The sequence below is a fragment of the Arvicanthis niloticus genome, chromosome 3 (genome assembly GCF_011762505.2).
Source record: "Arvicanthis niloticus isolate mArvNil1 chromosome 3, mArvNil1.pat.X, whole genome shotgun sequence".
NCBI classification, from domain to species: Eukaryota; Metazoa; Chordata; class Mammalia; order Rodentia; family Muridae; genus Arvicanthis; species Arvicanthis niloticus.
The window spans coordinates 106,938,871-106,965,111 of NC_047660.1; the positions used below are offsets into that span (position 1 = coordinate 106,938,871).

At 39.6% G+C, this 26,241-nt stretch overlaps 1 long non-coding RNA gene across 1 annotated transcript; it reads left to right on the forward strand.

Moving 5' to 3' along the window:
• The first annotated feature begins 1,362 nt into the window (after positions 1-1,362).
• On the forward strand, positions 1,363-12,968 carry LOC143441616 (uncharacterized). Its single transcript, XR_013109182.1, has 3 exons — positions 1,363-2,267; positions 6,832-6,985; positions 12,576-12,968. It is a non-coding gene; the product is annotated as an uncharacterized LOC143441616 (long non-coding RNA).
• The last annotated feature ends 13,273 nt before the right edge of the window (positions 12,969-26,241 follow it).

Sequence of the window (26,241 nt, forward strand, 5' to 3'; positions counted from 1 at the left end):
ATCCCTCAGATCACAAGGAATGCATTTTGTGGTACCTGAGGAGTCCCTCTTTCTTTTGTGCCCAGGGAGTGAGATTAAGAAGGAAGGGACTATAGCATTCAATGCCTGAGTTTGAAAGCCAGCTCTGCAATTTAACAGTTATATATTTTAGCAATGGTTCTTAACCCCGTATCCTTCTTTCCTTTCTCCCTCTGGATCCTCCCGTGGTGAGGATAAAAAGAGTCAGGACATGTGTGTGCATGCAGATGAGGGAGCACCTAGCTCTGCTTGTTGAGTTTCCTGCTTCCCAAGGCTGGCAGAATGCATTCCAAATGACATCATAGTTCAAGTGCAATAACATGGTTCTCCTTTTCCTTTTCATTGAGCAGTTCGACAGAGCCTTGTCAGCACAGCCTTGCTCGGTGTAAACCACTACGCCCTTTAAAATTCTCTGAACGAGAGACGACAGGCATTTGTGACCTTGAAACTTCTGGGTAATGTTATCCTGTCTGATTTATCTCAATCCGTAATCATGTTTTTCTTGCTTTGGGCAGAATTCTAGGAAGACACATTGGTCCTTTCAGTTTGCTCCAGAGCCATGAACAGTTCAGAGTTTTTGAAAATATATATGTGTGTGTGTGTGTGTGTGTGTGTGTGTGTGTGTACATGCACATCTGTGTGTAATTATAATTATACACATATGTATAATTATAAATTGTATGTGTTATAATATACACATATAGTTATAATTATAAATTAACTCAATAAATTTATAAGTTTGCTATATATTTAATATATATATTAAATGGTTAAAATACACAAAGCCATTTATACTCCTACTGTAGATGGATTTGGGGGTCTGAGACATGGCTCAGTGGTTAAGAGCATTTACAGCCCTTTCAGAGGTTTAGTTCCCATCACTGACATGGTGACTCACAAGCTCCTGTAACACCAGTTCCAGGAGTTCTGACTCTCCATTCTAACATCTGGGGGCTCCTGCTTTCACATGATACACCTAAACTCAGAGATGCAAAAACATACACACATTACATAAATAAACGAATAAACAGATGAATCTTAAAGTAAATGGGCTCTTATAAACTTTGGGACTTAATGTGGGGAAAATTATAAACTCTCCTTGGTTTGGAAATGTGTAATGGTCATATTATACACTGTTGTAGTATATACAATTGTTTAAGTAGGTCTCAGATTTGCAATCCTATTGCTTCAGCCTCACAAGTGCTGGGGCTACAGCCATGTGCCACCATACTTAACTATGATAATTTTCATGTGAACTTAACTGTGTGTTCATTTAATTAGCAGTCTGAAGATAAAAGTTTAACCTTTTCAACTATCTGATATTGAAACAAATACACAATAGAAGAAATATAGAAAATAAGAAGGTAAAAATAAAGATAACAACCATCTAGCAAATGGACTGTTCTGCAGTAAACTTCATTTTTCTTTGTCTTTTTTGACATTTGTTTTATATATGTGTGTTTGTGTGTGTGTGTTCACCTGTGTATGAAGAGAGAGAGCACATGTGTACGCATGTGCGTACATTTGTTAAGACTAGATTACACTGCATGATCAAATTATTTTTCAGTTAGCATTTTTACAAATTTTATATCACTACAGATTTCTTAAAAAATATTATATCTATGGCTTAAAGAGCTAAAGACTGGGGATGGGCAAGGTGAGGACAAACAGGTATAAAGGTAAAAATGGTTGTTTAATATCTGCATGGGTTTTGAATGGTCATTAACCGTTTAGGTGCAGGCATATATTTGTTGTTACGTTTACGTCTATGTCTCTGTGTTGCTGAGCATGTTTGGGTGCATAGGTCCACACAAGCACATTTCTAGATGCAACAGAATACAATATGAAAGAATATCAGAAAAGCTTCGCTAACTTGAGACTCACATACATATTATTAAAATTTAATACTTACTGTTGCAATCATTTGGAGCTCAAACTAGTGAAAGTCTTTGGTGAAAAGAGACAGTTTAATCATTGACATTGCTTAGCATTGGTTGGGTCATGGTAATCACAAACGGGATTTCTTTTATTCGTTGTTTTAGTTATTTTCAAAATAACCTCTCCATAGGAGTATATCCCTTGTATTGCTTGTATCCTGACTGTACTTCTCCAGTTGTTCTAGCCCTCTGATCTGACAGTTACCTACATGGATTTACTTTGAAGATTTCATATATTGGTGAATTTATAGTTCATGAGCTTTGAGATGCAACATCTGGAACTAGCTCTAGCAGCGAATCCACAAAAGTAAGGTAATGTTAACAGTTTTCCCTGTTTTCAGCCATTGCCTAAGTACCAATAAGTAATTTTAGCATTGAGCTAAGGAATTAATTTGAGGAAGTATAGGTGTGGCTTTAGTGGAAAATGCTTAATGCACAGATTTTACCCAGTTAAGTTTTTAACCACTGCCCTGCCTTGTAATACTTAGAATTGACTATATGGCAACTCTATTTGTGTATCAAAGCACGAAGCCAGAAAATTCTCATCTTCTGTTTCTCAGTCGAGCTGGCAAAGGAAAAAACAAAGTGTGAAAGCTACAAGACCAGAAGTTTCTGTAAAATTGTATTTCCCATGATCATTTGCATAAGGTCTGAGAACTGAGGATTCAATTTTCAGTGCTACCTATTCAAAAATTAAGATTCTCTTCTGCCAAGACTTTGCTTTGTAAGCAGTGTATATAACTATACGTGGACTACACAATGGAATTATGCTGATGCATTTCTGTGAATCTGATAAAGTATGTCCCACCCAAAATAAAATTGCAATGCAAGTTTTTATTTCAAGTCTTGTCAGAGGAAAAAAAATCAACAAATTTTCCCATTGAAATGAGTCAGCTTTTAGACTGGTTGATCTCTTAAAGAAACAGGAGTTAGAGAAGCACATTAGAGAAAGGTTTAATTTTCTTGTGAATATGATGCAAGATACTCATGTGGACGATGGCTTTTTGAGAGCTCCAGCCTTCAAGTACTCCATGGAAACTAGCACATTGGTAATTAGTGGTATCAACCAAAGAGCATAAAAAATTAGCCACTCAACAAGGTAGCTAGAAATGCCCTACTCTGTTAGAGCTTGCTCAGGAAGTGAGCCCTACAGCAAACCTGAGTCATGATACCTCCCCAATACCAAGTTTGTAATGTGAATTTAACTTTGCAACACTCAACACTGCAGGCAAATGTTGATCCACCATAGACCATCCAAATTCAGTACCATTTTTTTGTGCTTCTATGGAAAATAATATGAAATGAAATGAAAAGTCAGTCAAAACTTTATAGCTGAAACTTGAGGGGAAAATTTTATAGATGTGATTAAGATAGCTTTTTTCTTATGATATTTAAAATATCAAATATTTTATAATATTTGTGGTATTTTTCAGTTCTTTAAAATTAATGTTTTGCTTAAAATTATGATTTCTCTTAATATTAAATAAAATACTAAGTTTTATGCAAGATTTTACATTTATAGTATAGAACATTCCCTTCTATTCCTTTTTTCTAAAAGAAAACTGTTGAAATTTTGTGAACTTCAAAGGAGGGATGTGTCTCACCTGCCACCTTCCTCCAGATTAGCCTCAGCAGAAACCTCCTGGCCAGATAAAGGAGATGAGGAATTGATGTTCTTAGTGAAGTCTCTAACTTTAGTAATGCAGTAAAGGCCTCTGGGTGGCCTTTCATGCTAACCAATGAGCTTGCCACATGAGGTAGGAAGTGGCTGAAGACCATAGTTCAGATCACATGGACTCCAGGGAACTCACAGCCTCACCCCAGAAATCATGGGAATTAGTTGGTACAGAAGTGGGACTCAGTTGCCCTTCTCATGTGGCAGATGGTCCCAAGAGCTTTGACTTAGAGGGGTGAGCAAGGGGTTTCTCAGCAGGCTCATTTCTCTACAGTCCTTCATTCATGGGGTGATAAACAGCATCCCTTTCATAAAAAATAACATATTTGGGAGGGAAAAGACTTAAAAAAAAAAATGGAACATTCACCTTGTGTCTAGAAAACCAATGTAAAATTGCTGACCTGAATTCTGTTGGAGTAAGTCCATCTGCATGTCTCTGTGAGTACGTGGGTGGGTTCGTGACATATTCGCAGGGAAGGTAGCACATTTCTATCACTTCTCAGTGAAGTGGGAGTGTGTTTGCAACCCTGCTCTGCTATCCAAGAACAACCTGGTCTCTCCCGTGAAGGTCAATAAGGAAAGAATTACTGGAATGACTGTGTGGGGAATGAGGATTATCTGAGATTTTCACCTACTCCTAGTAGGGCCACCTTGTCCTAGCAGGAATCACTTTTGGCTTCTAACAGCATGCCAGAGAATGAGGCCAGGGCCTGCATATGTTACTCTTAAAATGCATCGTTTGTTTCCAAGGATAACGTGATTTGTCTCACAGAGGAACTCAGTGGTATTTGGCTCACCCGGCGGTTTGTTAGGGTTAAGTTACTTATGAAGCCACATAAGTCAGTGGGCCTGGGCAGATGGATGGAACAGACTTGGCAAGTTCTTGTCCAGACACAGATCCCACAACACAGGAACTGGTCTTCCACTTTCTGCTTTTCCAGGACAGTTTTCCTGGGTGACACAGATGCCAAGGGAAGTATGCATAATGAAGATGTCTCTTGGCTTCCAGTCTGGACAGGGCCATCTGCCCCCAGCATTCCGACCTTCCTCCCCACACACATGAAGCCCAAGAGATTTCACACAGCTTAACTGAAACAGATCCTGAGTCAGATAAGACCAGATCAGAGCTTTGCAAACAATGCTGTGGGACACAAGGCAGCAGGGACTGCCAACTGTCCAAGTGCTCATATTAGAGAGATTATGAGAAATTCCTTTTAGATTCAAGCATGTTCTCTCTTTTTAATTTTTATAGAAGCCAGTGTATTTCAATTAAATGTACAAAACTGCCAAAGCCTGCAGGAGATGTAAAGGAAGGTAGGCTAATAAAGTCTTAAAGTATGTTACCGAAGTCAAACATGTTTGTGCTAACATCTATGATTCAAGGAGCTCACACTTCTCTGAAAGAGCAATGGCTCACAGGGTGTGAGTGAGTCACATCAATACAAGTCCAGACGTTCAGATAGGCAGTGTTATTGGAGGAACCATTATGCAGTAGAAGGCTGACCATGAAGCCCTCCACCCTCTCAAGAGAAGATTCATGAAATTTATCAATTCAGAACAACGTATTTAGTTTACTGAGAGTAATCAGTATTTGGCACTAAAGATTGTGAGATAAACTTAAAACCGTTCAGCTTCCAAGTTAACCTCAGGGTGTCCTTCTTTTAGAAATACAGATTCTTGCCAGTTACTCTATCCTCGTAGGTCTCCGTCCCCACAGGGTTAGACAAACAGTTTAGCTTTTATAAAATAATGAAGCAAAAGAAAGAAATCCCTTAAGAGAGGGTATGGGAGCTTTATTTTAAACATAAATATGGGGCTAAATGCAAAAGAAAGAGAGGGGTTCCACAAGGGACCAGTAACCCTGAACCAAATGAAGGAAGTTCTTTTGTGAAAGAACCATCAAAAACATTGTTGCGGTCCTGAGGATGTAGTTCAGAGTGCTTGCTTAGTAAGCATAAAGTCCTGGGTTCCATCTTTAGCACCACATAAAACAGAGAATACTGACATACTCTAAACCCAGCATTCAGGAGTTAGAGGCAGGAGGATGAGGAGTTCACGGTCACCCTTAGCTACATAACAAGTTCAAGTCCAGCCTGAATGAGGGCAGAGGATACTACAAAATCAAAACAAAACAACACTTTGCACCAAGTTGGTATTGACTTCAGCGTATCTTTCTTATTGCACTCAAAACCAATGAATAGTAAATCTATTGACTTAGAAACAGCTTGTCTGATGATGAGGATGTAGCAGTGTCAGGTTTTGGGTGTGAAAGTCTTATCCAACTTGGCTGTGGCAGGGAGATGAGCAAGGCAGGTAGGATGATGGTCTCTGCTCCAGTTCCCCAGAGAAAGCTATGGCTGGAAGGTGGGCAGTCTGGCCCTGCTGTGCTCCCAGACAGCTCAACCTTCATATATATTTCCTCCTTCTGTTTCTTAGAAGAAACCCTCTCAAGATAAGTGCAGACTCTACCAGAACTGATGCCCTGTGCAGCAACTCAGTGGGCGAGTGCCTTGACATGCAGGACTCTGAAGACTCCTTGTCTCAGTTTTTCTGAGCTCCTGGCTTCCTTTCCTGAAGATCCTTTGGGGAGGTTTATAGGACTAAAGAAATTACATGTAGCACTTGTCTGAGTAAATGGGCACTCCGTGTCCTCTGGGAAAGAGAAAGAGTATTTTAAATGCTGAAGCATATCTCAAGTGAACAGGAGTAAAATCTGGAATTTGAATGGTTGAATGACGAGAATTTGGCTCAGGCCAGGAGCTGCATACAGGAAAAGACAAAAGCTGGCCTTTTCTAACTCTGTTCTTTGGGGCTTATTACCGTGTGCCACGCCATTTTCCCCCCTCTGTCTGAATAATCTCTTCAACAAAATGGGGATCAGGAAAGGAAAGGGAAATGTCCACAATGCAAACTGGCCCCTGGGAACCAGCGCTGATTAATGGACAATTTTATGGCTCATTTGTAAAAAAGGAAACTTGAACAGAGCTCTCTGTTTACTTTGCTTCTACAATTCAACCAAGGAGACAGAAAGCAAGATGTGAGAGGGTAGGGTGGAGTATCTGTAGATTTCAGCTAAATTGTGCAAATAGATTGGGAGCATCTGAGCATTAAAGAGTACAAATTTCCTGGGGATTTATTACAAATAATGACTGTCAAGGAATGACAAAATGCTAGTACATTCTTCATTTTCCTTCTTACCAGGGTAAACTCAAGTACAAATGAAACATTAGAAGTTCATGGATGGCTTCCAATTCTTTCTTCATCTCCCACAACTGTTATCACAGTGATAGCTCGCTGACATCATTGCTGGTGTGTTTATACGTTTGAGTGTGTGAGCTTTCACGGGCACGCAAATGTGAGTATGTGTGAAGGGGTAGGTGTGTACTTAGAGCAAGGATGCATGCTTGTGTCAATTAGATCTGTCTTGTATTGAATTGATTCTTCACCATACTCCATCTGTGCAAGTCTAAGAACAAGTCCCATTGATGTCACTCAAAGATAAATGATAGGCAAGCTTAACCTGCAAACAGGAAGATCTCAGGAATGGGTACTCCCTACCTGACAGTGCAGGATTGTTGGAATTGCACTGAGTCTTATGCTTCTCTTTCTGTGGCTCAGTGTTTATAGGGAGCTATTCTAAATTCCCTAAATAATAAAAGTGAGCATCAAAAGAAAACTAAAAATCATATGCAAATAGCAAACCTGATAAAGCTCACTTGGATGGGCAGATGCTCTGGATGGTGCACTAGGCAGTGTTTGCAAAAACTCCCTGCTCTTCCTGTGCATACAGCAATCTGCACATTCAAGGGGCACAGCCTAAGGTTTGTCTTACATTTTGCCTCAGTTTTTCAAGTTATTCCTGTTTCATGGGGGTAATCCTGAAATCTTTCCCAATGCTGTAGTTCACCATGACATGCATCTGATGTTAATTTCAGCTTCTTTGAGTTGCTCTAACCAGTGACTATTATACAAGAAAAGGTCATTTTTAGCATAGAAGTTGAAGTCCTTTCACAAAAGTGACGTAAGAATAGCTCATGATAGTTTTTCAACAGTATCATTTTATTTTATTTTATTTTATTTTATTTTATTTTATTTTTTAAAACCTAGTCACTTAATCCAGTCCCTGGATTGTAGGTTCAAAGAATGCCTCAGGATGCTTGGTTGTATTTCTTGGTTTTGTTTCTGGTGAATTACCCTCATTCCTTTCATGATGACTAGACACATTGGTCTGTAGCATTGTCAGCAGGAATTCCATGTCATTGTCCCAGGCACAATATCCGAATGCCACAATGCCCTTGATTGCCCACCTTGATTGTCACATGCCTCTCCCAAAGCAATCTCTGGATTAGAGGGAGAAGAGTGGCTTGCACTCTTTGGGTGGCCCAGCTTTGGTACTGTTTTTTTTTTCTTTGTTTTTTTTCTTTGTTTATTTCTTTTTGATTGCTATATTGATTTTTTATTAGAAATATAGAAATATGTTCACAATCGTTCCTCTTCCTCCTGTTCTTTCATATATTACATCCTGAGGTCAAAGAGGCCAGAGAGACTTCAAATTTCATCCAGAAACTGATGGGAACAGATACAGAATACCACTTCCAAACATTAGGCAGTGCTTGGGGAGTCCTGTGGAAGAAGGGTAGAAAGGCTCAGAGTAACCAAAGGGGTCAGGTACACCACAGGAACACAGCCCACAGAACTGACCAGGACTCATGGGCATGGGCGTTCACAGAGATCAAGGAGCCTGTAGGAGACTGGCTTAGGTCTTCTTCATATATGTAGTATGGTATTCTTATGAGAATCATAATAGTGGAAGTATGGGCTATCCTTGACTCTTTTGCCTATTTGTGGGACCCTATTCCTCCTACTGAGTTGCTTTGTCAACTCTTGATGCTGTGGTTTGTTCCTGGTCTCATTGTACTTTGTTACACTATGTTTGGTTGATGTCTTTGTCTTTCTTAAGAAGTACAGTGAGAAATGTCCACTGCTGGAGAAATGACTTAGTGGTTAATAGTACTGGCTGCTTTTCCAAAGGTCCTGGATTTATTTCCCAGTACCCACATGGCAGTTCAGGGCTGTCTCTAATTCAAGTTCCAGGGCATCTGGCATGCTTATACAGACATACATGGAGGCCTAACACAAATGTATATAAAATGAACAAAAAAAAAAGACAAAGAAGAAGAAGAAGAAGAAGAAGAAGAAGAAGAAGAAGAAGAAGAAGAAGAAGAAGAAGAGGAGGAGGAGGAGGAGGAGGAGGAGGAGGAGGAGGAGGAGGAGGAGGAGGAGGAGGAGGAGGAGCAGGAGCAGGAGCAGGAGCAGGAGCAGGAGCAGGAGCAGGAGCAGGAGCAGGAGCAGGAGCAGGAGCAGGAGCAGGAGCAGGAGCAGGAGCAGGAGCAGGAGCAGGAGCAGGAGCAGGAGCAGGAGCAGGAGCAGGAGCAGGAGCAGGAGCAGGAGCAGGAGCAGGAGCAGGAGCAGGAGCAGGAGCAGGAGCAGGAGCAGGAGCAGGAGCAGGAGCAGGAGCGAGTGAAAGTAAGTACATAAGTATGGTAGACAGAGCAATGGATCCTTCCATTCATCACCTTTAGATCCTTCACTCTCAGTACTTCATTCATTGTCCAACAAACACAAAATCAAACCTTAAAAGAATTACTGTAGTGTACCAAAGTCTTCTTTAAAAACTCATGCCATCATATGTCTGAAAATATACTGAGAACCTAGTAGTGCATTTTATCTAAACAAACAACTAATAGTAAAAGGTAGGTAATAGACTGATTTTTCAACTATCTGCCTGGTTTTATTGCCTTAGAATTTTAAGTAGGCATTGTGTATCAAAATGGCCTTCTAAGAAATTTCACTCATAGAAATGCATTCAGTATGTGACATAGAAAAAATTATAAGCAAGATTGTAGACCTTGGTTTATTTGTAACACTAAAGGGAAGGGGAAACAGGACCCACATAGCTCTGGTTGTTAAATTAATTAAAATAACACTTTCAATGACCTGGTTGATTAAAATAATGTTTTCACAAATTGTCTAATAAAAAATTTAGTAAAGTGTACCTATTAAACATTAAAAAGTATAAATCAGAGCTGTATAGATTCAAAATCTTAATTTTGTAAAACTAAAAGTATCTATGGGACAAAAGCAGTTGGAAGATGGATAGCTTTGGTTTTGATAATCTGGAGGTATTAGAGTTTAGGGGTGAGATTGTTTTTCTATTGTAGATTTTAGTTTCTCTTCAAGCATTAGCCTCTAAGCAGGAGGACACTGCCTTAAAATGCGTGTAAGAGCACTGAATGCCATTTCCAGTTTCTGCTTCAAAGTATATCATACCATTGTCTTTTGTAACATGCAACGCTTTCACCTCATGTGCACACCACAAATATTATTTCATTATTTTGTTCAGTAATGTGATTAAAAATGAGCAAAATTAAAGATTTGGTAAAATTCTGTTTTTCCATAGCTCCCGACTCTACTCCTTACTGGAATAATTGTGAAAGAGGTTTTGCCCAAACACTTTTTGTAGCAATTAAAAAAACTAATCATTTCTAAGAAAATACTAAAATATTCAATGCACACAGGGGGCTTTTCCTTGGAAGGCAGCACAGTGAATAGATGCATTGAGTCCCTGCTAGTTAACAAACCACAGCTTTGAAAATAACCCATCATTATGAGGCAACATGGGCTTATAAGAGGATTTCATTACCTCTACAGTTGCTGCCTCAGAGCCCAGTCTTCCCTCCACCTTTGACTACACTCTGGTTCATTTTGAAGAGAGTTAGGCATCCGTATCTAGGGAAGAATAAACCCCTGAGTGTATAATTAGTAACTTCATGCTTCTCTCTTGGTCCTGACTTGTAGAGATCAGTTTTGTTTTTTACAGTTAAACACAAGGACTGCATTGACCCTCCCCCAACCCCATGGTTGACCAGTTGGCCCTGGTATTTGTTCTGAGGATTTTTTGATACCTGTCTTCATCCTGACAAAAGGCATTTATGCCATAGGTGTTTAGAGAAAAGAGTTGAGTTTTTCTGAATGGCAGAGAGCATCTGACAACAGCTTCCATCACACACACACACACACACACACACACACACACACACACACACACACACAACCAAAAAATGTTCTTTCTGATATCTGGGGTGATTATAAAGAATGATGGCTTTGGAAGGATCTTGGATGCCATGTTGTATTTTTGTTCTTTTTGTTTGTTTTTCTAAACAGAGGACTCCCTTCTTTCACACTCTCTTTATAAGAGTCTTAGATTTTGTAATGGGAAGGACCATGGATGCAAGAAAACATGATTTAGAGAGGAAACTTAGACAGACAAATTAAAATAAGACATCCCACACAGATCCTACAGGGCAACCATTTTCTTTAGGCCTTAAATTTCTCCATCCTATCCATAAGGCAGGATCAGAGGCTTTTGTGGGTTAGATGTAAAATGTATCCAAGTGTTTATGTTTTAAACAGTCTCAAACTGATGCCCTGTTCTCAGAGTCTCCTTGGAGGAATGGGTTCCTAGGGACAGGACTTTATACTTTACAGCCTATTCCCACTCCATGTTTACTCTCTGCTTCTAGACAGTAGATGCAGTGTGACTAATTGCCACCCTGGCCCTACTTCTATGTCTTCCCCTGCATGATGGGATGTATTCTCTTGAACTGTAAGCTACGCCAAAACACTTCCTTCGTTAAGTTGTGTGTTGTTCTGTATTTTAGGACAGCAAGTGAGTCATATAGAGGGCAACCAGATGTCTACAGGAAGCCGAGTTTTCCTTTCCATGTTCCTGTCCCAGATGGAGAGTATTTCCAGACCACTGCTCCCAGGGAGGTCTCTCCTCTCTGAATTCTTCCCCACACTTAGATTGATGATGTCATTGCTTTCCTTTGAGGCTTCCTGTGTTTGTTCTTAATATTCAAATTAAGTCTTTGAAATGTTTTTTTCTGTGGATGCCTGTGGTTGATACCTTACCCTCTTAACAGTTACCACATCTGGACAACCATAGCATTCCCTAAATTCTAGGGTGCAAAAGAAAATTAGCACTCACATGTCTACACATATGACATGTTTCTCAAGCATGTATGCAGACATATGTATGCATGATTTGAGATATCACTTTGTATTTCCTTTCCCACTCGCCAATGTCTCTATGTCTTTGCATGGCACCCAATGTTTCAAAGTCAGCTCTGAGTTTCCATCGGGCATCTTAGAGTTTGCCCAAAGAAGCCCACGCAGAGAAGCTATTCTTAAAAGCACTATTTTTCTGTTTTAATTTGGTTTTCATTGATTTTTGTAAATTAAAATCATTGGGATTTAAATCCCAAAGCCATTTCTTAGTTTTATATGAAGGATTGGAAGTGAAACGCTCAGGCAGGTATGACGTGATTATAGTGGAAGCCGCCTCAGGGATGTTGGGCTTCACTTCTAGATTTCTCATAATCTGCTGTTGCTCTGTCACTTGATCAGGATGCCAACACCTTCAGGGAATGATGAGGACAGACATAAAGGGCTTCCTATGCCTAGGAAACTGGAAGTTTGCATGTAACTCTGGTTCAGACACTTTCCCAGCTGCCAAGATACTTAGTATGGAATGTAAAGCCCGTGTGAGATGCCTCACTTCTCTTGGCAGTCCACATCCCGTCTATTTTCTAATCAAAACACCTTTGTTCAGTCTTAACTAATTAACTTTCTCTAACAGTCATTGTTTGTGTCTACATCTTTGTCCAAAATGCCTTTTGTCAGTGGTAGGTTTTAATCAGACTCAAAAAAAAAAAAACAAAAATCAAAAAACAAACAAACAAAAAAAAACCCAACCCTGCTCAGAGAAGCTAGGTCCACAGGTGGGGACTAGCTTTTCCATGTTCCTCAAGACCCGAGTTAATCCCATGGCTTCTGCCATGGGATTTATTGCATCATTTAAATACAGTTCATTTCTTTTCTAGTATCCCTTACCATATGGTGGATCCTTTGAAGACAGGAACTGAATCTTCTTCACTCAAGTCCCACAATGCCCTGCAACGTCTGGCACACAATTGTGCCCAATATTTGAGAAACGGATGACTTACTTATCTATGGAAGAGACCCAAGGAAAATAAACAAAATCAAACAAAAAGGGGGAAAATCTACAAGATATCTTTTGTACATCTATTTTTCCTACAAATGATCCCAGAATCTAATAATCAGTGAACCAGAATGCACTGGCATGAGGGAATAAATTGCATACATTGTAGAAGACATATTAATTCTGTGGAGCTATTAAAAGCCATTTAGATTTTGGTTACACAATTCCAAAATTGCCTGCTAACATTGTGAGCAAATCAGTTAAAGCTGGTAAAGTAAACCCTACCTTTGGAGAGAAGCCAGTTCTAAATTACTGATGTGTTAGGTTATTTATTTATTTTTTTTTGCAGGTTTATAATTTTAAGATCAGTGAAATGCCAGGCCTGCCTTAATGAATAACTAACATTCAATATTTGTAATTATCCAAGTACATTTTTGATGTTTAAATGGTTACCCCAGGAATGCAGAAATGTCAGAAATGTCAGGAAGCAAATACTCAGAGAAAGAAAGAAAGAAAGAAAGAAAGAAAGAAAGAAAGAAAGAAAGAAAGAACCCAGCTTCTCTTTAAAAATCAATAGCATAGCAATCTTGTCTATAAAAGATCCTTTTCATTCAATACTTTCCTTAAATATTTTGCAACAATTCAAAGGTAAATTTTAGTTCAACCTAGGTTAAAACACCAATTTTCTTAAAGCAAAGAATATGTTAATGTCATATTTTAGATGGTGGAGCTCAGCTTATTGTTTGTGTGTATGTTTGTTGCTTTGTTTTGGACATGTTCTCATCAAAAGAATCCTTCTGTCAACATTTCCTAATTTCCATCCAGATCTCTAGTCATGTCCTTAAAGAGTAATTCTGATGTGAAGCATAGCTTCTCTAAATATTTCTCTAAATAGTCCATTGCAGTCCCTTCTACCAGGGTTTGATGTATTTGAAGACAGCATTTTATAGTGTTAATCTTCCTATTCCCGAGGTTCCCTTACTGTGACCAAATATAATAGGAAGCAAATACTCAGTAAATGAACCCACAAATGGAGGTTTGGAGATTTAAAAAGAGTGATGTTGTCAAAAAAAGTTGCTTTCTGGCTTTGGTGAAATCAGATGCTCTTTTGGTTAATATCTAAAGATTTCTAAAAATTGAAAACAATATAAAATCATTACTGGCACTTTTTCTAGTGACGTAATGTTCTATTTTTTTCATAAATAATGGGGAGGGGTGGTTTAAAGAATTGGACTACCAGTTTTCAATCTCCCCAAAGAAAGGAAGAAGGGGTTTAGTTTGGGTTCCTACATGATAGCGATGCTGTTCAGATTGGATCTGAAACTTTCAAGTCACATGATCCATGCTCCATCTAAGAAGAATGAGTCCCGCCATTAGTGTACACTCACTGATCCATTTTGGAGAAGGAAGTTTTAGCTGTGACTAAAAGGGTAGGGATGCTGCTCTGTCTGCTATGACTGACTGATTTACCTGGGCTCAGCCCTCATCTGTTCTACTTTCAGCTTCACCATTAGCACTTGTAGGACAGGCATGCCACATACCACATAGGAGATGAGCAATTAACAATGTCTGGCTGCTCCCTGGTAATTCTCAGGTACCTCAGTCCCCTCCTCAGAGGAGCTTTCTCTATGCTTTGCGTAACTCAGTATTGGGCTGAACTAAAGTTGAACTAAAGTACATTTTATCAACAGGTAAAAATATTTTCTGAGCTCTTTCTCCCTATCTTCTCTCTCCCCAACCCCCTCTTTCCAGCTAGCCTCTTCTTTCTCTCCCCCTCTCTTTCTGTCCCTTTCTGTCCCCTTTCTTTCTCTGCCTCTATTCCATTCCCAAGACTACCTTCCCATCTCCCAAATAAACTTAATTTTACACTAATTTTTTTTCTTTCGTGAAAGCTTTGTACGGTGGTACGTGCCTATGTAGGATGATGGCCCCTGAGTTTAAAGCAAATGGGATACATAGTGATTTCCAAGCCAGTGGATATTAGACAGAAAGATCCTACCTCAAAACAAACAAATAATCTGACTAAATGACAAATGTTTTCTTACTCCTGTGCACTGGAAATTCTTTGAGATTGGGCATCTGTATTGCACACACACAACAAACAGTGAACGAAAACATAAGATTAAATCTCAAACTCAGTGTTGATTAGTTCGTCATTATAGCTTCATTTCCTTGTTGCACGTGTGCATCTGCATTTTTTTCCTTACAAATACACCTGGAGTGAAGCAGAGTACATCATTATTGTTAGTTAATATTTATGGGTTTGTTTTCATCTAAGCTCTGCTTGAGGACAGGAAATAAGGTCTGGTGGGTGAGCCTGAGTAAAGAAAAAACAGGGGACAGAGAGAGAGGGTCAGAAAGGGAGAGACAAGGAGAGAGGAAGAGAGGGAAAGAGAAAGAGAGTAGAGGGAGGGGGAGGAGAAAGGAGGGGAAGGAGGATAGGGAGAGGGAAGGGAGAGGGGAGGGAAAGAGGGAGGGAGCAGGGGAGGAAGAGGGGGGAGGAAGAGGGAAGGTGGTTTTTTGGCCAGGAGGAGGGCTCTGGAAGCTGGTTCACCCTCACAAACTCCTTTCTTGCTGCTTTGGCCATTTGAATTATTTGGTCTTTCTGTTTTTACTCTTAAACAATTTGATCTGGAGATCTAATTTGGGGCAGGTTTGTATTAGAATGTTTTTAGTTTATTGGAAATTTATAAAATTTTTTTTTGTTTCTCCCCCCCCCCCCCCCTTGCCGGCCCCAAAGGCTAGCAGTACTAAAGATCTAAGACAGGAGCATCTTCATTCAGGAGCCCAAATATTCTGTTTCCTGAGAGGTGAATGTATGCATTGCTTGGGGATTTCGAAGTATTCCAAGTTGATTTTCTTGGTTCATGTACTATGATAGAGTCCCATTACTGTAACAACGTGCTCAAGACAGTTCATTTACAGAGGAAAAGCTTCTTTTGGTTCACAGTTTTAGTAACTCCAGTTGATGACTGGATAGACATGTGCTTTGGGCCTTGGGAATGAAAAAAATCAGGGTGTGTGTGGTAGTTAAGAGTCATTTCATATCAAAAATATAAAAAGGATGGAGAAACATGCTGAGTATTGACAACACTCTTTAAGAGTCTGCCCATGAAGCCCCACCTTCTAAAGATTGCATTTTCTAATGGATACCAAGTCTTTAAGTGGCTAGCCAACAACCTAGACCATTCAACCCCTGACTTTCAGTGACTCCTGTTTATTTCACAATGAAAAATGCACTCATCCAGTCCTTGAGAATACCTGAAGTTTTAAGTGTTCCAGCACTGCTCAGAACTCCTCTGGTGGTTTTCTAGATGCACAATGGGCTCTAAGCCCCTCCTGAGAAAACTGAAAGAAAGGCCATCATTTCCAGGTATATGAAAGGACTGTGCTGCGGTAAGACAGGCATGGGCTAAGCATCTCTATTCCAAAAGGGAGAAATAGAAAAACATGTAGGGTAAGGTTAAAGTGAGGCAGAAAGCCAGAAGGGGAGACATTAAACCCTCAAGTCCTCACTCTTGACATGTGGGGACACTCCAAGGGTCAGGGCCCCTAAACCTTTCTGCATCCTAACAGCAGGGGGCTTGTGGAGGAGAAGCTGAGCCACTGCTGAAGCAGGAAGAGGCATCAATAGCTGCTGGCTTGTGTGGCTGCTGTCTTGCAATGTTTGGGGCTACAGATTAATCCACAGGGTTGAGAGCACTCCTGCTGTCATGCCGTCCTCACTGCAATGAACCTTATGCTTAAACTGTGAGCCAAATAAACACTTCCTTCCTTAAGCTGCCATGTCAGGCATCTTGTCATAGAACCGAGAAAAGTAATACAGGAGGAGATTACTAGCAAGCAGCTTTCTGTAAGTGGCATCGCAGGGAACAGAATTCCAAAGAAGCGCTTTGGTTGGTTTGGTGGACTATCTTTAATTTTTTGACCTTTTGCGAAAGCATAGGAGTACACTTCTTTTGGAATTGGAGAAAAGTGATTCAGAGTTTCATGACTTATTAACAAGATGATTTTCTCATTTGTACTCTTTTTATCTTGTCTTTAGTGTCAAAAATAAAGCAAATCATAGGATGTTTGTGCAGATCCTGGGCTTATTGGTTAAAGAGAATAGAATACGCCTTCCTTTTTCATCTTAGAATATAAAAGATCAAGAGATAATCTCTGCACCAGCACTAGTACCTGACATGTTGGAGGTGTACCACACGTCAATTGCACGACTTATCCCGTTATCTTTATAGCTACATGACAAGCTAAGTGCTAACATGCCAATTTTATGGATGAGAAAACTAGAGCTCAGAGAAATGTAAGAATTCTTGCAAGGTCATGGAGTTAGTTATGAGTCACTTTTCAAATTCAGGTTTCCTGATCACTAAGCTGTTGCTTCAGACCCTGCCAAGGGTCCAGACTAGAAAGCCTCCCAGCAGAGGCAGCTTTCTCATGTGACTCAGAACTACTAGAAAACAATAGCTACAGTATATTTTTCCATGCTGGAGGCTTCCTGTGTGAACATAGAGTACAGGCTTGCAGAAGGATGTACAGAACAGGTTGATAGGATGCTAGCCATTCTGACACTGAGTTGTATTATAACATTGGACCCCAAGCTAGCCCTTCTAGTAAACAAGTGTTGTTTTGTTTCTTCATCCCTAGTCATTAAACACATCCTAGAAAAAGAAAACAAAGACCAGGAAATAACGCATTTTTATTTTCTATAAAATTAATACACAATAGTCATTTTAGATGTATGAAAAAGGGAACAATACGATAGAAAATAAAAAATTCCCCATTAATGATTGATATTTTTATGATTTTACCAAGCTAATGTTATATTTGCAACTTTATTCAACTATTTTTATTTTGCTATAAACTAAGCATCCTTCCATTTCCTTGGCTTTTTTTTTTTTTTTTTTTTTTTGGCAAACACTTATAAAGTCATCTTTTTTCAACATGCAAATGCTGCATAATTTAATTAGCCTTTCTCCTATTTTTAACACGTGGGTTGTTTCCACTTTCCTCTCTCACTTTTATAAATAACACAGTGGAGAGTTTTGCTTGATCATATTTTGTTTTCATGTAATTTTAAACGTAGGAAAAATGTTGTGGGATCAACATGAGGGCCTTCCATATAGCTTTCACCTCAGATGTTTACAGTTTTTTCTTTTGTGCCCACATCCCCCCAACACCAACACACACTTTCTAAACTATTTGAGAAAAAACTGTCTCTTTCTCCCCTAACTCTTCAAAGTCTTCCCTGTCTATTTCCCTAAAAATAACATTCTTCTACATGGCAACATATTATTTTAAATTTTAGAAACTCAATATTGATATGATACCATTATTTATTCCACAAATTATCTTTAAATGGTCTTTTCTAGATTAGTATCTGATCTAGCAAAATAGAAAAATATTTCTATTTTTTTAAAATATATAATGACTTCAGGCTAGATTAAAAAAAAGATGGTTGGGTTACTGGAAAATATCTTATTCTATTTGTGCTACTACAGAAAAACCAAGACTAAATAATATATAGCAAATAGGCATGTACATACTTCTGGAATCTGGGAAGTTCAAATGCAACGAGCTGATTTTGAGCACTGGACAAGGGACTTCTTGTTGCACCAACCCGCAGCAGGGGATCAGGAAGGAAGACATGGGGTCACAGTAGGATGAACATTTCCCTTTTACACCAGTGCCTGTCCTGGCTCTGAGGATGGATTTCTTCTGACCTAGGCAAGAATTGAGGCTTCTACTCCTCAAGAATGTTTCAGTGGCAGTTAAACTCCAGCATGAGTTTGGAGGTGATAAATGTTGAAACCATAGCTGAGAGTCATTTTGATGGCAACTGAAAAAGTTGTAGCCATTTGACCAATGGAAATGTTGGACCTGTGTGTGGTAGAGTGGATTGATAGCCATCTGTTGTATGGTGGGAGCTTCATATTGTTTAAATATGAGACAAGATGGCAATACTTCACAGAAACAATGGTTTTAAGGTAAAAAGTGATAGACAGTTGTTACATACATTGTCTTATGCGCTTAAGGATATGGAAAAATTTCTGGTCCAATTTCACAATAAAGAATTTAGGGTACATGTTTATGGTTAAATAGGAATGTGAGTATCCTAGTCATGTTTCTTCTTCTTCGACATATTCCCCACTGAGCTGTCATAAAAATATCATGACCAAAAGCAAGTTGGAAAGGAAAGGGTTTACTTTGCATACAGTTATTATGGTCTAGCATGAAGGGAAGTCAGGGCAAGAACTCAAGGCAGCAACCTGGAGGCATGAACTGAAGTAGAGTCATGGGTGAGCACTGCTTCCTTGCTGGATTTCTCAGCCTGCTTTCTGATACACCTCAGGAACACGTGTCCAGGGTAGCACTACTTAATGTGGGTAGGGCGCTTCTGTATATTAATCATTAATCAAGACCATTTCCTACAGACTTGCCTACAGACCAATGTGAGTGATGTACTGTTTCATGAGGTTCCCTCTTCCCAGATGAGCCTAGCTTGTGTCAAGTTAGCAGAAAGCTAGCCAGCTCAGTAGGGAATATATTGAAGTTATTCTGAGTGTATGTGTGGCCACCATGGCAGAGCAAGTGAATAAAAAGTGGGAGGGTGAGACTTGAAGACCCATAAGCCAAAAAAGACTGGCTAGTAACAGATACATTGGAGGAAATGTAAAGATTTTGAAATAACAACTAAAGATACCTTGCACAAATAGAATACAAATAAATACGCGGGCTTCTTAGAAATCATTTGCTCACACCCTTCATCTCTAAGCTAACAAACATAGTATTGTGGCCTTAAATATTCAGCACTACTCTGGCATTATAATCGCAACAGAGAACACAATAAATAATCTTCTCTCAACAGTCCTAGAGTCAAGTGGGGAAGGAATAAATATTAAATTTTGTGTATGATTTTTTAGTCATTGATCTAGGGTTATGAAAAAACATGTGGGTATGTCATCAGACTTCATAGGAGATGAACCTTTCTAGTCTGGATTTAGAGAGAGGATAGTAGGACTGGCTTCTTGACAGAGACAATTACCTTTAGGTTATGCAGAGTGTTAGAAAAATAAATTCAGCATACACAAGTGTGTAAATCACATTTCTTTGTGCACTGACAAAAGTGATTAAATGTCTACTGTTTGTCAGTGTTGTGGACCCAGAAGATGGCATTCCTAGGTCAAGGTGCTCTCAGAATGCTTCATTTCAGGAAAAAGAGATATCAAGTTAGGGCTGCATAAGAAATGTGTCTCTTCTGGAGTCAGTGACAGAAGATATCTGCCAAATCCAAATTTGCTATCATGGAAAAGGCCTGAGAAACAAGAGCCAAAGTAGATGGACCATCACCACAGGAAGGTGGACATGGGGGAAGGGTGGGGAACTCCTAAAGGAGCAAGCAGACTTGGTTTAGAAAGAGGTACAATCAGCACCAAGAGAGCCATATGGAGAAGGAGGAGGAAAGTCTGGGCAAGAACCTGAGCTCCAACTGTGCCCAATCTGTAGCCTATATACCATGCCTGCCAGGAGCCCACCTCACCCGTGGCTTAGTCCAAATAATTGCTGGCTTTTTATTCCCCCTCTCCCCCCACCCCGCCAAACCATAGAGCAGGTCAAGGAATGTGGATATGGAACTATGACCTTTGATCTGGATTCTATCCTTCCCAGAGACTTCTGCAGCCCAAAGTGTTGGAGAGTATCCAAGGGGTTGATGTGTTTGCTAAGGGCACTCAAGTCCTTACAGGTTTAAAGGCACAGGGGACTCTTGGAGATAAGGAACATGAGAGAGGCAGGGTTGCCAGGAAGTGAAGATTCCAAGCTCTCCAACCCAAGCCCGAGGAACTGGAGATGAGATGGTTAAAGAACAACTCATTTTAAATATATATAAAATACTCTATACTCTAAGTGCTTTATGGAGAAAATGCAGTTCAGAAAAGTAGACTTGCTGCAGCACTAAATGTTTTAATTTTTTTTATATGCTGCACATTAGAGCTTGTATTTTCTTGTACCTCCAAGGCATAGTCTTTTATGGCTTTGGAGATAAAAGATTTACATTTAAATCATGCTTTCCCTGTGCCACATTTTAACAATAGCTTTTTAAATTCTTCTGTTCACCCAAAGGTCAGAACACTTTTTTTGTTTTGTCGACATATGCTGCTACCTTAGCCTACTGAGCAAATCCTTCCAGCTTTGAAAGTCTAAATATTATTTATTGTGGATGTAAAAGGAGACCCAAGTGGCAAGTGTTTCTCAACAACATGGAGATGTCAACCTGGGATTGTTAGGAGAGCAGAGACACTGTGTAAGTAAAGGACTCTGGCTCCAGACAGCAGGTCTTTCAGGTCAATATTTTGAGCCACACATTGGCTCGAGTTAAGAAAGGTTCAGAATGGACAGTTGGTCAGCAGACTCTTTGAGAGTAACTCTCACAGAACCATCTCCTAAATGATATCTAGAAGCAGAACTGTTTGCTGTCTCATCATTGTCATTAACATGCATTCCAAAAGTCATTATTGCACAGCATAAATGCATAGATTTTCAGAATTGCACATTATGATGTTTAGTGCTAATCTTCAACTTAACAGAACCTTGAAACACCTAGGAAAAGGACCAGTGGACATGTATGTGGGGAATTATCTTGATTGTATTCATTGAGCTGAGAAGCCCCACCCACTCTGGGAGGCAGCATTCCCCAGTAGGGATCCTAGACTGTATAGATAGAGAAAGTGAGCTGAGCCCCAACATGTGTTCATCATTTTACATTTCCTGAGTATGGATGTGATGTGTCCAACAGCTTTAAGCTCCAGCCACCTTGAGTTCTCCACCCTGAAGGACTGAACCCTTGAGCTGTGAGCCTGAATAACCTCTTCCTCCCTTAAGTTGCTTTATCGAGGCATTGTATCATATCAACAGGAAAAGAAATTATGACATGGCATTCTTCTATTCAGGATTCTTTACAGATACATCTCCCAGCTAACATATTGACATTAATCTTTTTCATACAATATATTTGGTCATATTCTTTTCACTCCCCCAGTTTCTCCCAGCTCCTTCTCACCTCTCTACCCACTCAACTTCAACTTTCTCTCATAAAAATAAGCAGAAAATGACCAAGACAAAACAAAACTCTATCTTTCTCCATCCCTAACTCTCCTCCCTCTCCCTCTCCCTCTCCCTCTCCCTCTCCCTCTCCCTCTCCCTCTCCCTCTCCCTCTCCCTCTCCCTCTCCCTCTCCCTCTCCCTCTCCCTCTCCCTCTCCCTCTCCCTCTCCCTCTCCCTCTCCCTCTCCCTCTCCCTCTCCCTCTCCCTCTCCCTCTCCCTCTCCCTCTCCCTCTCTCTCTCTCTCTCTCTCTCTCTCTCTCTCTCTCTCCATGGAGTCTGTTTTGTGTTGGTCAATTACTCCTGGTCATTGGGCCTGCCCTAGAGTATGTTTGAAATATCCTTTGATACTCCATTGGAGAACACTGTTTTCTCTTTCCCAGCAGGTATCAATTCCAAGTAGCTTCTTGATTAGGGGTGGGAATTTGTGTCAACTTCTCTTGCTTCGGTGCTGGGATTTTATCTGGTTTAAACCTGTGCAGGTCTTGAGCATCCTATCACAATTGCTGAGCAAACCAATTGACTTTTTTTCTTTAAACCCTGTACTTACAATCCAATCTGAGTTTTCAAAATTATACTGATTAAGTAAAAGAGTCAAAGATAGCTTGCTTCTGTTTCTGAATCACAAGTAATACTGCTACAGGCACGTGTCCTCTTTCTCTCTTAGTTCAAAACTAGTGATTGAACCAAAGAATGGTAATGTTTCCAAGGACCAAGAAAATTAAGAATTGAAACAGTCAATCATTCTAAACGGAGACTGGAAAATAAATGTTCAAAGACAAACTATATCAAACAAAAGGGGAGCAGGGAAGAAAGATGTGAAAATTTAAATTTTAAAAGATTAAAATTTTTATCATTTTTGATTTATTAGTCATTGTATTCACCCTTTAATAATAAATAAGAATTAATGGTCTCTTGACTATGTAAAAAGTTTGCAACTTCCAGCAACCCTAATGTATCAAATTTTTCTATCCCTGGATGTTCTTAGATGAAGAATCAATTACAAAGGAAAAATGGTTTATTTCTTTGATTTCAGGGAAGCATGGTACCCCAGGGAGTCCATTACAACATGAAGCTTAAAGTTGACCCAGAATCATATTCTATTCCAACATCTTCCAGCCGAACCATTCTGAGAGAAAATTCCTCTGCTGGAAAAGGAACCTGCGTGGTCTACTCTGAGCAGGCCATGAAGGCAGCACTTCATCTTGAAAGAATGTGGAAGAAATGTGTACACTCGGTGTTTGCACAGCCTAGAGTTTCACAAGGACATGTAGGTCATAGCTATATTGATATTGCTTTTCTCAGAGTAATATGGGCAGCAAAGTCCACTGGAAAAAAATTCTGTCATAACCGTTTTTGGTTGGACATCACTTCATAGTCCTGTATAACAAAACTACTTTCATTCTAGATGAGACATTTTTTTATTTATTCAGAGTTGCAGAGTGCTACCTGGGGACAGCCCCAGGCAGTCCATGAAGTTGAAAATTTTTGCCTTCACTATTTTTGACCTTCATGGCTCCTCCCCGTCCCTCCTCTATTCCACATCTTCTTCCTTGTCCTATTTTTAACCAAAGGGGAATCTTAAGGACTCTCCTTAGTGTCCCGTCCACAATTTACTCTAAAGAAGCTAGTCAACATGTCATTTGCACCCATGTCTGGAATTGGTTGTTTTTATTTTCTCCCTAGATTTGGTTAGGGTTTTTTTTTTTTTTTTTCTTTGTTTTTTTTTTGTGTGTTTGTTTTGCTTTTGTTTTTGGCAGTACCAGGAACCCAACTCAGGCTCTGCTGAGTGCTAGGCAAATGTTGTACCACTAATCTGGATTTTTTGGTGTGTTTGTCTTCTTCAGTTTAAACCTTCCTAAAGATATCAGCCAGTAGTTACAGAAAATGCTTTGGGCTATTCCAAACAAAGTGCTCGATGGCTTATGAAAGTCTTGCTTTCTCACATTAGCTTAAACTGCTGGAGAAAAGAATTATTCTTATTTGGTAGTAGCTGAAGAAATAGCCATGCTATTTATCCAGCTCCTGTGACATATGGACATCTCTTACTCATTGATGACAAACATTTTTTCAGGTGAGCAATAACAAAGACTCCCAAGTTCTCAGACTGTAGATTTATCACATTCTTATTACTTTATTATCTATGAATCAGTGACAGTAAATAAATGTGTTCGAATCTACTGGCCACCTTCCTGTCTTAAGGTCCTTGTCCATGTTCATTCCATGATGACCTTTAGAGAAGCCCTAGGAACTAGTGTTAGTAACTGAAGTTATACATTCTCTCTTCCAAGGTTCTTGTTAGAATCATACTCCAGGATTTGGTTGCCTCTTTTAGAAGACACTCACTATATTTTATTAGAATTGGGAGCCGTGGAGATGATTGCAAGGCTTAGAACCACTTGCACTTTTCTCATGTAGAAACTGTACCTAATGATGAAATCGACACCCAGTGAATCAGATTCGAGGGGCAGTGAACACATGTCCACAGACATGGTGTTACCTTTGGCTAGGGTTGGGCAGGCTTGAATAACTCACACCTCTGGGCTTTTTATAATGGTCTAGTCTTATATTAGTGTCAGTTGGGATTTTATCATTTCTAACTACAGATATACTACTTACCAGGATGTCATCATGGGACCCATCCATAAAGATGCCAAATGCAATGCCAACTGGGAACGCAGAACAGCCACAATTGCTGGGACCACAAGGTGACATTGATGGCCCCCTTTGTTGTGTTTGCCTCCCATGACAGATGACACTGCATTGTTACAGACACATGTCCTCTCTCACCCTATCACCAGCTTTCCACTGATAGGTGATTTCTGAGTGACAGTAGGAACAGATTCTTAGAGTGGACAGGAAAGTGGAATGTGACACCAAGCTATTTTTTTCCTCTGGGTTATTTTACAGTGCTTGTTTGAGTTGGTTTCTGTTTGCCAAGTGTCATTCAAAAGTCACCCAATTGTTGGTCCATCCTTGCTCAGTTGTTGATGAGAGTGCCATGTGGGCTAGAATCAAAGCCTTGCTGAAATGTGTCTATTTTACATCTGTTCCTGGCTGGGATGTTAATGACATGCACAGCATAATGAGATGCGTGTCTGGTTTGTGTAATGAGATTCTTGATTTGAGTGTCTAATGAAGCCTATAGCCTAATGAAATATATAGCATAATGAGATGCATAGCTTGAATGTATGGCACACATCTGAAGGTCCTTTTTAAAAAATATCAGTAAACATGAAAATGTCCCGTCCATCTGGATAAGATCTATCTACATTTCTTTGGGCTTTTTTTCACTTGTAATTTCTTAATGCTGTGTCATCTTTGCAGTCATATATCTCATGTTAGAAACTAAGAGTCAAAAGATTGTCCCTTACCATTATGGATATTTTGAAGACATAGCATAGACTTTTTTGCTCCCTTGAAAAAAGATGTACCTGTTCCCCCAACTAATATCCTATTTATTAATATGCTTACCAATATCAATGTATTGCCTATAAAAATATCTAAAGATATGTGCCTGTTAACGGTGAGCATTTATTATCATTCAGATGATGTTAACCATTGTATGTCAGATAGGCAGTCTTTCTCATTTGACCAGAATAAGCACATGGTTGTGATGATTCTAAGTCTCCGGATCAGTTGACTTTAATGATACTGCCTTATATCTTTGAAAAATCATCTGCCCATAGACGATCTGTCTAAAGAAACGTTGTGGGAGCAGTTGGGTTACCCTGATATGGCCTTCTATCCTCTGGCATGCAGGTTGTGGATTTATGTAAAGGCAGAGTCAGAAGCTCATGAGGACAAGTCACACTGGGACAAAGGGCAAGAACACAAGAGGGATGAGTTTCAAACTCATTCTGCCTACAGACTGTAAAGTGCTTTATTCATTTACACCCTCTTCCTATCTCTATACCACCTAGAAAGTCTGAGAAATAAAGGCAATAGTAATGAAAAACCACTTTGCCTGTAAATATAGGTATTTGTTTAAAGGGTAATAATACAAATGACAGAGCATCCTGAAGCTTACAAAAAATGCCACATTAAACTCCTGTATCCTACGAGTTGAAAGAATGTTCTCTAAGAATGGATAAGGTAAAATAGAACCTTCCTGGGAATACACAAACAAAAATATTAATGGGTTATCCCCATTTTTTTATTTTAACTTTTGGGCCATATTGGATAGGAGACAAGGTAGGGAACCCATCTCAGATTTGCAGTAAAATGTCATGAAGGTTTCTGCTCCTTTCTTTTAAGTACATTACAGATTGCGATGCGTTCTGCCAAGAACTACTGGTGATTGACCCCAGGCATGAGGTATACATTACATGAACCTGCCCTAAAATTTCTCAAAGACCGAGGGAGAGTTTTAGCAGTGTATATCTCATCTGCAGCAGCCTCCTGGATGAAACCCAGGACACTCTTTGAAAATTTATAGAGACTAGTGT